At 47.8% G+C, this 14657-nt stretch overlaps 1 pseudogene; it reads left to right on the top strand.

Moving 5' to 3' along the window:
• The first annotated feature begins 4644 nt into the window (after window positions 1–4644).
• Window positions 4645–8010, top strand: Mrps16-ps1 (mitochondrial ribosomal protein S16, pseudogene 1; annotated as a pseudogene).
• Window positions 8011–14657: the final 6647 nt, after the last annotated feature.

The following is a 14657-nucleotide window of genomic DNA, read 5'->3' as shown; positions in this document are numbered from 1 at the left end:
TGGTAGCACCCGCCTTTAATCCCAGCAGAGGCATCAGCAGGAGTTGGCCATCTCTCTCAGTTAGAGGCTAGCCTGGTCTACATAGTGAGTTCCAAGCCCACCAGAGCTATATAGAAAGACCCTGTCTCCAGCAAACATGTCACAAAAGGTGACATGGAAGACACATTTTGCAAATGACTGTTGCCGGTCTACAGATATGTGTCATGGTTTGCATAAAGGGACATCATCCCCTTGTGGGCATATATTTTCACAAACTACTTTAATAATGGTTCAACCTCCCCTCCAGCCCACCACCCACCAGAGTTAGTGGAAAACAAAGGTTATTAGGGTAGCGGGGAGGTGGACCTGTTTAGAAGTAGATCTTTAGGGCAATTCCAATCTTCCTTGTTCCCAGTCCAGTCCACTAGCAAACAGCGCACTGGAATCAGCAAGGGCGGTTCAATCCAGAAGAAACCTCGAGGCTCACCCATTCGCTCGAGTCCGCAGAAGCCACAGGAAGCTGCAGGAAGCTCACGAGTTCTTTGGTGAGCTTCCCTCTATGAAGACACCACAGGCGAAGCTCAGCAACACAACAGAAGATGAGTCAATGCATGTGTGTTGTCAGCGAAGACCAGCGAGGTAGAGCAAAGGGAAGTAATGCTCGAGCCCCTATTTATATTAGGCATCATTCATTCTTTCACCTGTCTGCCCCAGCAAAACATCACTACAACCTAACTGAGTCTCTAAAAAAAAAAAACAGAATTTTCCACTTCGTCCCCCACAGGTTCAGGTGTGGCCTTCAGCTCTCAGTTGGTTCCTACTCGTTGCAGTGGATTTTGGGAAGTGCTAGGAACTTCATTTGGTGAGACTTAGTTGGAGGGAGTGGGCTAAAGGGAAAGAAGGTGTCCTTGCCCTTGCCCTGGCCCCTTCTTATCTATTCTCACCGAGCAGGCAGCTCTGCTCTCCCTACCATGATGCTCTCTCTGCCTTACCGCAGACCCACAGGAAGTGTGGTTGTGGGTTGAGACCCCTGAAACCATGATCTCAAAGGAATCTTTCCTTCTCTACACTGTTTCTCGTTTGACACTGTGAGAAGAAGTGGCTGACAGCGTGCACCGTGTCCCGGGTGTTACACTGTTCCAATCTGCATCCCTTATTGATCTTTGGTCTATTGCTCTGTTAGCTGAAGGGGAATCATTAATATCTCCCATCATAACTATGGCTCCATCTTTGCAGTTCTGTCCACTCCTGCTATTGACGCTGTGAGGCCACCCCGTTTCCCCAGATTACCGTTGCAGACAACAGGAGCCCGTGGTATCTGCTGACAAGGCGTCGGCAGTCCAGCTAGCACCAAGTTCTTCCCAGGTCTTCCTGACAATCTGGTACTTTCTGTTCGTTTTTTAAAATGCCCCTTCTGGAGAGATGGCTTGGTGCCTGTCATTTGATTTCCATGACGATGCATCTTATAGATGGTCGCTGGAGCTTCTGGAAGATCACCAGGCTTGTCTAAATGTATACAGCCCGCAGCAGTGTGGCTGGGAGTTCCACCCCAGCTGTGTCTGGCCTGACTTCGTCTGTGGCCTCAAAATTACACCGGCCCCCAGGCTGTGATGGAGAATTCCTAAAGAGAAGCTGTCTCTGCAGAGGGAGATAGACTGATTAAAAACTTCAGTGGCCCATGGAGAGTTTGGAATGTTGTCAATCTAGAGCCCAATTATAATTTATCTTGGGCTATTGTTAGCCCACTTAGTAGCCAATCCTTGCGCTGCTCCCAAGCCCTGTGTCAGAATGAAACACTGTGACTGCAGATAAAACCCTTTGGAATGTAGTTAATTAGCAAAAGCCTAATGTTCTGTCAACAAGAGCTGCAGTGGTGGTTAGATTACACCCAGGGCACGAATCTGAGGTCTGTCTCCTAAGGTCTGTCCCCTAAGGTTTGTCCCCTAAGGTCTGTCCCCTAAGGACTGTCCCCTAACTGCCCGCTGAGCATTCGCACCAATGTGTTTGAAAAGTGCCCTGCTTAATGAGCTTCTTTGTTCTCTTCCTATGAGACTCCATGACACTCAATCTACATTGAAAAGTGGACATTTGGGGTGACCTAAATCTATGTTTCAGGGCCACAGTCACTCATATTTAACTCCAGGATAAATCTCCCTTTCCCCTCTGAAGTGAGAGCTGGGTTTTTTGTTTGTTTGTTTGTTTGTTTGTTTGTTTTTGCGTCAAGGTCAGCAGTTAGACTCCTCTGAGCTCAAGCTCCCCTGTCTGCTTGTTGCTGACTGTTTCATTGGGTGGCAGCGTTGGGTACTGGAGCGCAATCCCCCAAAGCATGGTGTTTATGGGTGCGGAGTATTTTGAACTAAAGCCATTGGAAAGCTTCAGACACAGCCTCCAAGTAAGGGCTGCTCAGGCCATCTCCCATTCTCCTGCTAAAAGAGGACGGTGGAAAAAAAAGAATTTACGGGAACTGCAAACCAAACTGTAAAACCCATCCCTTCTCCTTCCAGGACCCTCATTCCAGACAACCTTGCCCTAAACCCAAGCAGAGCCAATCTGAATAGACAAGCTGGGTCCCTGTGTGAGTGGTGTCACTATTGCCCCTTTGTCTGGTCACATTTCCACAGGCGCCTTGCCGAACCTAAATTTTTAGGTTTCATTTCTTTTTCTTTTTTTTATTAGATATATTTCTTTATTTACATTTCAAATGTTATTCCCTTTCCCAGTTTCCTCTCATAAGCCCCCCCAACCCCCTCCACTTCCCCCATACGGGTGTTCCCCTCCATCCACCCCCATTATTGCACCCCCATATTCCCCTGCACTGGGGGTCCAACCTTGGCAGGATCAAGGGCTTCCCCTTCCACTGGTGCCCCAAAAGGCTAGTCTCTGCTACATATGCAGTGGAGCCCTGGGTCAGTCCATGTGTAGTCTTTGGGTAGTGGTTGAGTCCCTGGGAACTCTGGTTGGTTGGCATTGTGTTCTTATGGGGTTGCAAACTCCTTCAACTCTTTCAATACTTCCTCTAAGTCCCCCAAAGGGCGTCCTGTTCTCAGTTCAGTAGTTTGCTGCTAGCACTGACCTCTGTATTGGACATACTCTGGATGTGTCTCTCAGGAGAGATCTATATCCGGTTCCTGTCAGCATGTACTTTTTAGCTTCATCCATCTTATCTAGTTTTGGTGGTTGTATATATATGGGCCACATGTGGGGCAGGCTCTGAATGGCGGTTCCTTCAGTCTCTGCTCTAAACTTTGCCTCCATATCCCCTGCTATGGATATTTTTGTTCCCCCTTTTAAGAAGGGGTGGGGATTTTCATTTCTGAAGGCTCCTGTGATTTCTATTGGATTCTATGAAATTGATTTGCTATGCTTTGATTTTGTTATCTTTTAAAATTTATTTTTGTTTTTGTGATTGAATCCTTCTATGTCTCCTGGGCTGGCTTAGAATTCCCTACGCAGCCTGTGCTGGCTTCAAACTTAAGACCTGTTGTACCCGCACTGTGCTGGGATGACACCGGGTGCTACCATGTCCAGCCTGCCTTGTTACTAAAGAAGAAACCTGAGAGAATGTAAGGGCAGACGGCTCAGCAGAAGTTTGCATCCCCCCCCCCCCCCTTCCTTAGGCCAGTAAAGTCGATTACTAGTGTTGACCCGTGTCCTTGGGAACAGAGCTGCCTTACAGGGTACAACTGAGTGGTGACCTCCCTTATATTTTTAAACCTTGGCAGCTGAGTGGAGGATGAGCATTGTCGTAGAATAGTTGAGAAGAAAGGCAGTCACACTCTCCAATGTCTGCCCTAAGATATCGGAGGTGATTTTTTTATTCCTCCTAACTGACTCTTCCCCGAGTCCAAGCTGAACAACCTGTCCTGGCATCTTTCAATCAGGAGGGATTAAAAACTCCTCTCACCTGCTGGGGTGGCCTAGACCTTTAGTTTCAGTAACCAGAGCAGAGGCAAGCAGCATTCTGTGAGGTCAACCTGGCCTTTGAAACGAGTTCCAGGTCAGCCAAGATCCTGTCTCAAAAACAAAACAAAACAAAACAAAACAAAACAAAACAAAACCAAATCAAAACAACCCTCCCAAACCAACCAAACCAACCAACCCAAACCCCCCAAACCTTAATGTGCCTGACTCTCACGGGGCAGCACACTCAGGGACTCCCTGTGCTCCACAGTACATTACTAGTGTTTTATGTATGAAATGACGTCGGCCGCAGCCCCATCCTCAGCCCGGCTTCAAAAGGTGAGCTTTAACTAAAGTCAGCAGAGAAGTGGTTTCCAGAAACCCTGGACAGAGGCTGATATCTGTTGGAGAACTTCTTCATTTCTTACCCAGAGTCGTCGTGATCTCTGATGCAGTTGCTGTTCATATGTGTGTCCTTCAAATAAAACAAAGGGAAGAAAAGCAGAAAACTGTCACTGAAGATAGGAACGCATGACTGAAAAATCTGTCTCCAAGTGGACCTGCGCATCTTCCTGACCTACGTGTGTTGTTTGGTGCCCCCTAGTGGGTTGTGGCAAGCCTGTCTTGAAAATTAGCCTGGACCCTTGAATTCTGAGGGTACCAGAGTCTCTCTCAGAGGGACTAGGACAGCGGAAGACACAGGTTGCCTGTTAGCATTGTCTAAGAAAAAGAAAACGCCGCCGAAGAGCCGCTCACGGAAGCACCATGGTCCACCTCACAACCTTTATCTGCTAAGCCTATCACCGAAGCCACCTAACCAGACGCCTTGATTTGGGTGGCTGCACCAACTGGCCTTTTTACCGCATTGTGGCTGTTCACAACAGGTGTCTCAGGGATGGCCGTTTCGGGAGCACTTGGGCTACTACGATCCACTGCCCAACAATAACGGAGAAAAACTTGCTGCCCTCAACCGGACCGGATCTGGCCTTGGTTTCGCTATGGGGCTCAGCTCACCTGTCTAAGCCTATAAGAGAAACATCTGGCTCTTTCTGGCTCTCCCCGCCGCCCATCTCCCCACTCCATCTGGTGATGACCACCAATGCTGAGAGAGTGCAGAGGAAGAGAGCACTTGAAGTCCTCTTAGAGTCTCAGAAAGAAGAATCAGAGCCCAAAGAGACAGAAGCAAGCCGACTTCAGCGAACACAGCTGTGGCCACGCAGTCAAGGGCCTGTAAAACTTTTGCATAGAGTTTTGTGTTGGGGGTTTGGAGAGATGGTTCAATGGTTAAGAACACTGACTGCTCTGAGTTTTGTGTTGGGTTTGAGGATCAATAAATGGAGTTTAAAAAAAGGAAAGAAAGAAGAGAAAAGAAGAAGAAGCAGAGAAGAGAGGAGATGGGAAGAATAAAGAGATAAGAAAAGGGAGCTGCATGGACTGGAGAGATGGCTCAGCAGTTAAGAGCACTGACTGCTCTTCCAGAGGTCCTGAGTTCAATTCCCCGCAACCACATGGTGGCTCACAACCATCTGTAGTGGAATCTGATGTTCTCTTCTGGTGTGTCTGAGGACAGCTACGAAAAAAGAAAAAAGGAGCTTTGGAGGAGTTTTTAGTGGGCATCCAAAGCCGAGAGGCACAGTTGAGGAGATTTCTTTCAGAATTTGCTGGGTGTGGTAGCACAGGCTTGACTCCAGCACCTGGGAAGTGGGATGGGAGGGTCAGGAGGTCAAAGTCAAGGGTAAACAAGGTTCTCTCCAAAAATGGTTACCAATGAATGGTGTTCTTTGCTAGAGTTTCTTCACAATTTGTAAAGTTTCTGGAAACCAAGTGCTGGGACAGGAGGTGACAAGTAACAGGAGGACCCAGTCCCCTATCCTCATGGATGCTAATAAAGTAAACATATTTGGAGGTTCACTAGGAGTTCAATTTTTAAACTCATTAACATCTATTATCTGCCTATCTGTCATTTGTGTGTGTGTAGATCATAGGACAGCTCATGAAAGCTCTTTCTTTCCACCATGTAGGTTCCACGGACTGAACTCAGGTCCTCAGGTACCAAGCACCCTACTGACTAAGCCATCAGTCCATCTCAGAGCTCAGCTTTAAAATGAGATTGGAAGAGTGGGTTGTGTTCACTAGGACTGGGCTGGTATTCTTAATAGCTGACTAATTGCTCCAGGCACTGTTGCCTTTGGGAAAGAGGACCATGGAGTTGGAGGTCAGACTCTTCGGATGAGATTCTTGTGTCCTGCCTGAGAGAACTTGGAAATCCCTGGGTTGTTGAGGGCATTACCTGCTAAGTACACTGGGGTAGCATAGGAAATCATTAAAATGGGAAAACTGATAAACCACGGAATACCATGATGAGCACAAAGGAGTGCATCTTGGGGCTAGGGAGACGACTCTTCCAGTAAAGGTGCTTGCTGTGAGACCACGAGAGCCTGGGTTTCGATGTCCGGTGTCCGGCACCTACATAAAAAGCCAGGCATGGCGGTGTGCGCCTGTGACCTCCGTGCTGGGAATGAAGAGATGTGTGGAACCCTGGAAATTGCTGGCCAATCAATGAGTTCAGTGAGAGACCCTGTCTCGGAGAGATAAGATGGAGAGCAACTGAGGAAGATTTCTGATGTCGACTCATGGCCTTCCCACGAAGGTGCACACACAATATTTTAAAACACTCTGTGTGTGTGTGTGTGTGTGTGTGTGTGTGTGTGTGTGTGTGTGTGTGTGAGAGAGAGAGAGAGAGAGAGAGAGAGAGAGAGAGAGAGAGAGAGAATTTGTGGATGTCCAAGGTATCCAGAAGAGGTCATTAGATCCGACCCCCTGGAGCTAAAGTTACCAGATGAGGATCCTCTGCAAGATTAGCACCCACTCTTGACCACTGAACCATCCCTCAGCCCTGGTGCTGTTTCTTATCACACAGAGGGACCGAGGTAGATAATTAGTGATAATGTACAGCAATTCTTCTGTCTCCCCAAGCAAATTCACAGAAGAAGTTTGGAGAACAATGGCATAGGCATGTGTGACTTGGGGGAGGGTCGGGGCTTGGCTGGCCAAGTTCGAGGAGAGGCGGAGGTGCTGTGGAATAGGAGGTCATCCAGACAGCTGAGTTTTCGTTGGTCTCTCCATGTGGAATTGTATAAAAGCAGACGCTTGTGCAGAAAAATCTCTCTTTATAACAACCTCTCCCATCATTTACAGTTCAGTCGAATTCAGCATAGCTATTGAAAGCTTGCTGAAGGAAGACTGGGCCAGGGTTACGGTAAGTGTGGTGTCCTAGTTAGCTTTGACTGACAACTTGACTTGGCCTAGAGTCATCTGAGAGGGAAGTTTCCACTGAGGAACTGCCTCCATCAGAGGCCTGTGGGTGTGTCTGAGGGGGATGGCCTTGACTGTTAGTTAGTATAGAAGGACATATCCCATGTGGCCTGCGCTGTATTCTGAGCAGGTGATCCTGGCTCTATAAGGTTAGCCGTGAGGTAAGGAGCAGAGGAGGCCCTAGGCAAATGTGGAAGGATGGGAGGAGTATTGAGAGGGTATTGGCAAAGCGCGGACAGGTATGGCAGAGACCCCAATACCTCAGAGCTGTGGGAAGAGCAAAGCCTTCCCCAGACTCAGGGAACTGGCAAAATCTTCTTCTGGTCCATGTGTAGATGTTGGCAGTGAGTGGAAAAAACTGGCAACCACAGTTTCTTCCTCCTACAACTCAAGTGGAGGCTACTTCCCTACAAGGGACCTCCCACAGAGACTGGCTAACCCCCTCCTGTGTTGCACATTACAAAAGAGTGGGCTTCTGGGCTGGTTTGTAGTAGTAAGTGACCTCTATCAAGTGAGCATAGCCCATCCAATCTCATCTGGCTTTTTGTTTGTTTGTTGTTGTCGTTGTTTTTCTTTCTGGAGACAGGTTTGTTTGGTTTTTTTCTGTGTAGCCCTGGCTCTCCTGAAACTCTCTCTATAGACCAGGCTGCCTTGAGATCTGCCTGCCTTTGTTTCCCGAATGCTGGGATTAAAGGCATGTGCACCACCACCTGGTCTGAATCTCACCTTTTATGTGTGTCTCTCTGTCTCTTTTCTTCTTCCTCTCATTGTTCTGGTTCCCAGGACCAAGACATGCTGGATGCAAACAGCAGTTAAGCCAGAGCCTGAGAGCAACGGGGTGGGGGTTGGGCAGATGATGATCACTGTCCTCTGTGTTTTCTGCCTTGAGGTCCTGCCCCAACTCCCCTCAGTGATGAGCTGTTGTCTGGCAGTAGAAGCTGAAATGAGCTTGCTTTTGCTACTCAACGTCTGTCAGAGCAACAGAAAGGAACCCTGAACAGGTGGATAACATGCCTGGTTTCCTGACCTCCAGAGGTTATACAGGGAGCTGGAATGACAGGTGACAAACTCAAATCCAGTAGTGACAGTGAGACAAATGTCGTATGATAGGCACAGGATGCTCATTTAGAAGTGTTTCAAAATGGTAGAAAAGGTAACAACGGGGCAGTGTTGAGGAAATGTAAGAGTTGCCCAGAGGATATTTGAAGAGAGAACTAGAGAAGTTGTTGGCTTTGGATAGCTTTTGTGGGAGGCAGAGGTGGTGGAGGAAGGCCTTGTAGCTTGAAGGGCTATTATCCAGCTGTGACAGGACAGGGATAGCCTGGACTCGGGGATAGCCTGGTTTATTCTAACTGTGAAGGTGACAGATATGCTCCAATGATATGTCTCACCTCCTTCTGTTTTAGCTGCATATCACTCGACCAACAGCGTAGAACTCATGACATGACGCCATGAGCCTCCAGTCTGACACATGCATGTGCATCTGTAAGCACTGATTGAGTCCTAATATTTAGTGCCTGTCATGGGTCTCCACAAGGCATATGAGGGCACAGAGACACCAAGCACATCATGACGGCCTCCTTTTATACCAGCCTTTGGATTTTTCTCAGTAGATTCCGACTGCCCAGATGGTGTCCAGCTTTTGCCCACATGCTGGGGCTGGTAGAAAGGGTTTCCCTGTAGCCTCTGCTTCTCTGCCTTACCTCCCAGCCTCCACCAGCTCCTTCTGTTCTCTCCTTCCTGCATCACAGGCTGTCATTCTGACTACCTCGTTACCTCCTCGGGGCCTTGGACAGAAGGTCCTCTGCTCTCTGAACAACCTGTCCAATTATTACACTTTCCTCTTCGTAATGGGAATGCCCGAGCCATCCTCAGATCACAGCAGGCTCCTCCCTCTGTACCCTACATCTCTCTAGGCCTGAGATACACTTCTGGTCTCCCTGCTCATCTTCAAAGGCCCTTGATGAATGTCTTGGTTTTTTTTATGGCAGGAAGGTCATGCTGAAGCTCCCAGATCCCACTGGGGCTCTGTGATGGGCTGAACTATGTCTCCTATACACAAAGCCCTAGTTCCAGCACCACAGATAGGGTCTTTAAGAGAAGCAACCAAGGTAAAATGAGAAATGAGGCCATGGGCGAGCTCTCAATCTTAAACGACCAATGAGTTCTCTCCCCCCTCGCTCCCCAACCTCCTCCTCCCTCTTCAGCTATCCCTCTTCCCACTCCTTCTGCTTCTCGTCTTTTCTTTAGAGATAGGGTCTCTATTCACAGGTGTTGTGCAACTCACTGTGTAGCGCACGCTGGCTACCAATGTACTCCTGCCTTAGCCTCCCGAGTGCTGGGGTTACAGCCATAAACAACCAGGCCTGTCTTCAATATGATCGGTGTCTTAATATGAACATACAAAAATGCAGACATACAGAAGAAGAATTATGAGGAGACACGAGAAGGTTGCCTACCAGCCATGGAGAGAGGTGTCAGTAGGCACTAAACACACCAGACTTTGATCTTGGTCTCTTAAAAGTAGAAGGGGGGTTGGGGATTTAGCTCAGTGGTAGAGCGTTTGCCTAGGAAGTGCAAGGCCCTGGGTTCGGTCCCCAGCTCCGAAAAAAAGAACCAAAAAAAAAAAAAAAAAAAAAGTAGAAGGGAGCCAGTTGCTATTCTTTAAGCCAGGGGTCTATGGTGGTCTGTTACAGAGGCCTGAGCAAACACATACACTGAGAAGGTGAGCGAGTGTTTTAGCTGCTCTGGATCTCTATGCAGTGTGTGTGTGTGTGTGTGTGTGTGTGTGTGTGTGTGTACACTTACCTTTCAGGGTTTGTTTTATGGGTGAAATGACACAGTTTGTGACAGCACAGGTGTGTAGGTAGTGAGGGTCCTCTCATCTCTCATACGCTAGGCAGGTACTGGCTCCCTGAGCTACATTCTCAGTGCGACACTGACTTTTTATCCTTTTTAGTTACTGATGTTCCAAGCTCGTAAAGAGTTTATATGTGGTTACTGGAGTTGTGCATAAATGGCCTGATTAGCTGTGTATATGATAAACTCCCATTTCTCTAATGTGTCTAGAAATGAGGCTATTCTGGCCAATTCAGTGGCCAAAAATATATTAGCACATGTCAAAGCGGAGCTACTGAACTGATGCATAATTAGCGTTCATAAGGACTTTCCTAGCTGAATTTATTCACTCCATCAACAGCACCACATTTACACCCCACTGAAAGGCGTTGTGTGTGTGTGTGTGTGTGTGTGTGTGTGTGTGTGTGTGTGTGCGCGCGCGCGCATGTGTGTGAAAGGCAGTGGCCAGTCTCAGCTGTTATTCCCCAGGAGCCATGCACCTCTCTTTTCACTCTCACTGAGACGTGGACCTTGATAGTTAGGCTAAGCTGGCTGCCCAGAGAACCACCTGTTCTCACCTCCCCATTTCTGTGGTTGCAAGCGCACACCACCATGTTTATGTGGCTACTGGGGATGGACCTCATGTTCTTATGCTTGAACTGTAAGCTCTTTGCTGACTGAGTCATCTCTACAGCCCTGAAATCCTTTTTATATAAAATTATCTTCTATTTGATTTGGTGGCACCTGCCAGAAAATTCCATACAATCTCCAACACATACTCAGAGATCTTGAACTCAGTCAGACGTGCAAAAAGTCTATGGGGTAGCAACACACACACACACACACACACACACACACACACACACACACACCCCAGAAAGAGGAAGAGGTTCTATCTTAAGAACCTTCCTATTATCTGCGTGTTTCTTATTCTTCAGAAACTAAATGAGTTTTTAACTGAACTTGTGTTGAGGACTTTGTTGAAATTCATTCAGGGGGACAGCTTCATGGAGACTTACAACTTTAGGTCACTAGCTTTGCCTTTAGACTGTCATGAGGTCTGACACTAACAGTCATAATGGCAGTGTCTTCCTGGAGAGAACTAAAAGAATGCCAAGGACCACTTGCTTGCCACCCCTTTCAGCCACACCCATCCTATTTATTAAAATTATTCTACAGCTGGAGAAATAGCTGGCTCAATGCTTACTATCTGGGCGCTGGCTCAGTGGTTAAAAGCACTGGCTGACCTTGCAGAGGAGAGGACTCAAGCTCAGTTTCCAGCACCGATGGAGGCCCACCGTCATCTGCAATTCAAGTTCTAGAGGATCCGATACCCTCTTTTGCCCTTTTCTGGTGCACACATACATGCAGGCAAAGTAGCCATTCACATAACATTAAATACATCTCTTTAAAACAAACAAAAATATTCCACAGAGCCAATTTCAAGTCCTCCAAAGCAAGTTAAAACACACACACACACAAAGAAGGCGAAAGAAGGCACTTTCCAGAGGCAGGCTAGCATTCTATTGTGTCCCAAGATGGGTGTAGCTTTGTAAGTTGGTTTTAGTCCTGGGCTGTGTGCAGAGCAGCTGCCTTGGACCTAGAGACGAGAGTGAACGAATGGGCAACATTCCTCAAAACAGCCTACAGGGGGGAAAATCTTCTAGCATGCAGAGGCTTATTACATTATTCTTATTGAATTGTTTGAAAAGTTGATGCGTGCTATTTGGTGTATTTAGAATGAGAGGCACGAAAGCTAAAGGCACAATAAATAGCAAAGCACTCATTGCTACAGTATAGCAAACTCAAAGGCCGGTTTCTAGAGTCTCAGCAGCAGGTGCTCGGGAGTTAGCTGCCAGCGCCATTCCACTCATTAGTGAGGCTCTGCTGCCCTCGTGTGGTGAAATGTCTTCTCTGCCGGAACCTGTGACTGTCCTGGAGACCATCTTTTTGTCTTTACAATTCCCAGACTGGACTCATCCCCAAAGCAAATTTTTCTGCTGTAGCTTTCTAAGTACTGAAGTTATAGGGACGAGGCACTAGCCATTACATGTATCTTAGAGAGAGTACCTTTAGAAGTATCCTTAGATTTGTGGGATGGACGGATGGATGGATGGATGGACGGATGGACGGATGGATGGACGGATGGACGGATGGACGGATGGATGGACGGATGGATGCCTCCATGGATAAAACACTTACTCTTCAAGCATGAGAGCCTGAGTTTGAAACCCCAGAACTCACATAAAAAGCCAGGCATGGCTGCCTGTGGCTGTACCTCCAGAGCTGGGAGGCAGAGACAGGGGAATTCGAGCCAGACCACCCCAAACAACAAGCTTCCAGTTTAGCGAGAGATTCTGTCTCAAAAGCAACTCAGCAGAGAGTGACAGAGGAAGATATTATGCTATTCTGGCTAGTTTTTGTCAACTTGACATAAACTCGGGTCATCTGGAAAGAGGGAATCTCAAGTGAAGAATTGTCTCTATCAGATTGCCTGTGGGGGACAGTTTCTTGGGGCAGCCTATTATGAGTATCCCACAGCAGATGGTCCTGGGGAAAGGAGGCTGAACCATGGCGAGCAGGACAGCCTTTCTCCGTGGCTTCTGTTTCAGTTCCTGGCTTGAGCTCCTGCTGTGACTTTCTTCAGTGATGGGTGGTAACTTGCAAGCCAAAGAAAGGTCTTCTCCAAGTTGCTCTCAGCCAGTGTTTTATTACAGCAATGGAAAGCGAGCTAGGACTCCTTCTCTGGCCTTCAGATGGTGTACCCCCCACTCCCATCCTCAGGTATGCTGCACAGGTACAAGAAGGCAAGGGAACGGGGGGGGGGGGTGGGGGACGATCACGCGAACATTCATTTTAGAAAACGTTTAATGTCTGCTTGTGTGTCTGTGTGTGGACATGTGTACCTGCTGGGTAGGGATTTGCAGAGCTTACAGATCCCTTGGTTGTGAGCCTCCCGGTGTGGGTACTGGGTCCTCGGGAAGAACAGGAAGTGCTCTTAACTGCTGAGCCAGGGATGTATTCATTGTGTAAGTGTTGAGATTGACTTGTTTTTCCACGCGCTGGACCGAGTGAGGGGTGGACGTGACATCTGAAGTAAGGCTGTGAGAAACGCATTGCTACTGAGTGGGCAGGAACTCCAGTGTGAAGCCCTCCGCTCACTTCTAGCCAGGAGAATACGGGGCGGGTCACTGGACAGTGTGGGATGAAGGACTTCCTGAGTGAGTGTGCATCTTCGTCTAGAGAGACACCCGTGTTTCTGGCTAACCAGGCTCACCCCAATCCATTGGACTGAGAGAAGGAATAAAGTACAGGAAATGCGATTTTTGGATGCTCTACGTCCATCTAAAGAAGGAGTCTAAGGAAAATCTTAGGTTGAGAGTAGAGAGAAAATCTTAGAAGACAGTGGACAGAACCTTTCCCAGCTCATTGAAAACCAAAATAGAATGGTTTAGTACACCCTATGCCTATGCGTGTCTTCTGTGTGTGTGTGTGTGTGTGTGTGTGTGTGTGTGTTGCATTTGAATATATGTGTGCTCATGCACGTGGAGGCCAAAGGTCAACATTTTCCTTAATCAGTCTCTACCTTACTTCCGGAGACAGGGTTTCTCAGAGTTGTCTGGTTTGTCTTGACTGGCTGGCTAGCAAGCTCCAAAGATCCCCCTGCCTCCACCTCCCCACTGTTGAGGTTACAGGCATCGAGTTACTGCACCTGGCTTTTACGTGTTTGCAGAAGATCGGAACAAAGTTCCTCTTAGGAAGGACTTTTCCAGCTGAGCCATTTGCCCAGTCCCTGGTTGCATGGTCTTCTACCCAACAAAGAGAGTTTGTCTGGTTTAATTTGATCAGGCTGTTGTACCAAATAACACCGCAAGGCCAGGTGATTGAAACAACAGTTTATTTAAATACTGGGAGGTGGGAGAGTTGATTTGGTGTCTGGTGGAAGCCTTCACAGACGACTGTCATCCAGTGTCCTCCCACAGAATCTCTGGGGTCTCTGGTTTAGGGTACCAATCTCACTCATGAAGGTTCAACTCCAGGATCTACCCATCTCTCAAACGCTCCTTCCCTTTCTCATCTTGGTGAGGGCTAGGATTTCAATAGGGGTCTGGAGAGTTGGGAGGAACCTTAGGTCCATATTTTCTTTGGATTTGACCGTCTCTGTATTACAAGCTACAGTTATCTTAGGACCTAAATTCTCCCCCTAAATCTGTGTTATAGAATTTATATCACAGTGTGTATATTATGTTACTGCTTTTGTTACATATTCCAAGTTGCTTTCCAAACAGTCCCAACTGTTTGGTTCCAGCATGCTGCTATATTTGGGTTGAGCACTGCTGGGGAGCCTCGAAGACTCACGAACCAAGCGTGAACAAGCACCATGCAAGCTGTCACGACTTTGTCACCTCTTAGTCATCCCTTGACTCAGCCTGGCCTGGCTTCTCCCCAAACCACTTCACTGAAACTGTTCCTGTCAAAGGCCTGTAGCTAATGCTAGCCCTAAGCCTCTATCTTTGTCTCTGCCTTCCCCTACCCCATCTCCCTCTCTGCCCCACCCTCATTTGTCTTTTCAGAAGTCTAACAGTCTGAGACTCCTCCACGGAGTGCCTCTGCTCTCTCGGTTT

This window comes from Rattus norvegicus, chromosome 8, assembly GCF_021556685.1.
Source record: "Rattus norvegicus strain SHRSP/BbbUtx chromosome 8, alternate assembly SHRSP_T2T, whole genome shotgun sequence".
Classification (NCBI taxonomy): Eukaryota; Metazoa; Chordata; class Mammalia; order Rodentia; family Muridae; genus Rattus; species Rattus norvegicus.
The sequence above is the reverse complement of the archived record's forward strand: the minus strand, read 5'-3'. Positions and strand labels throughout refer to the sequence as shown.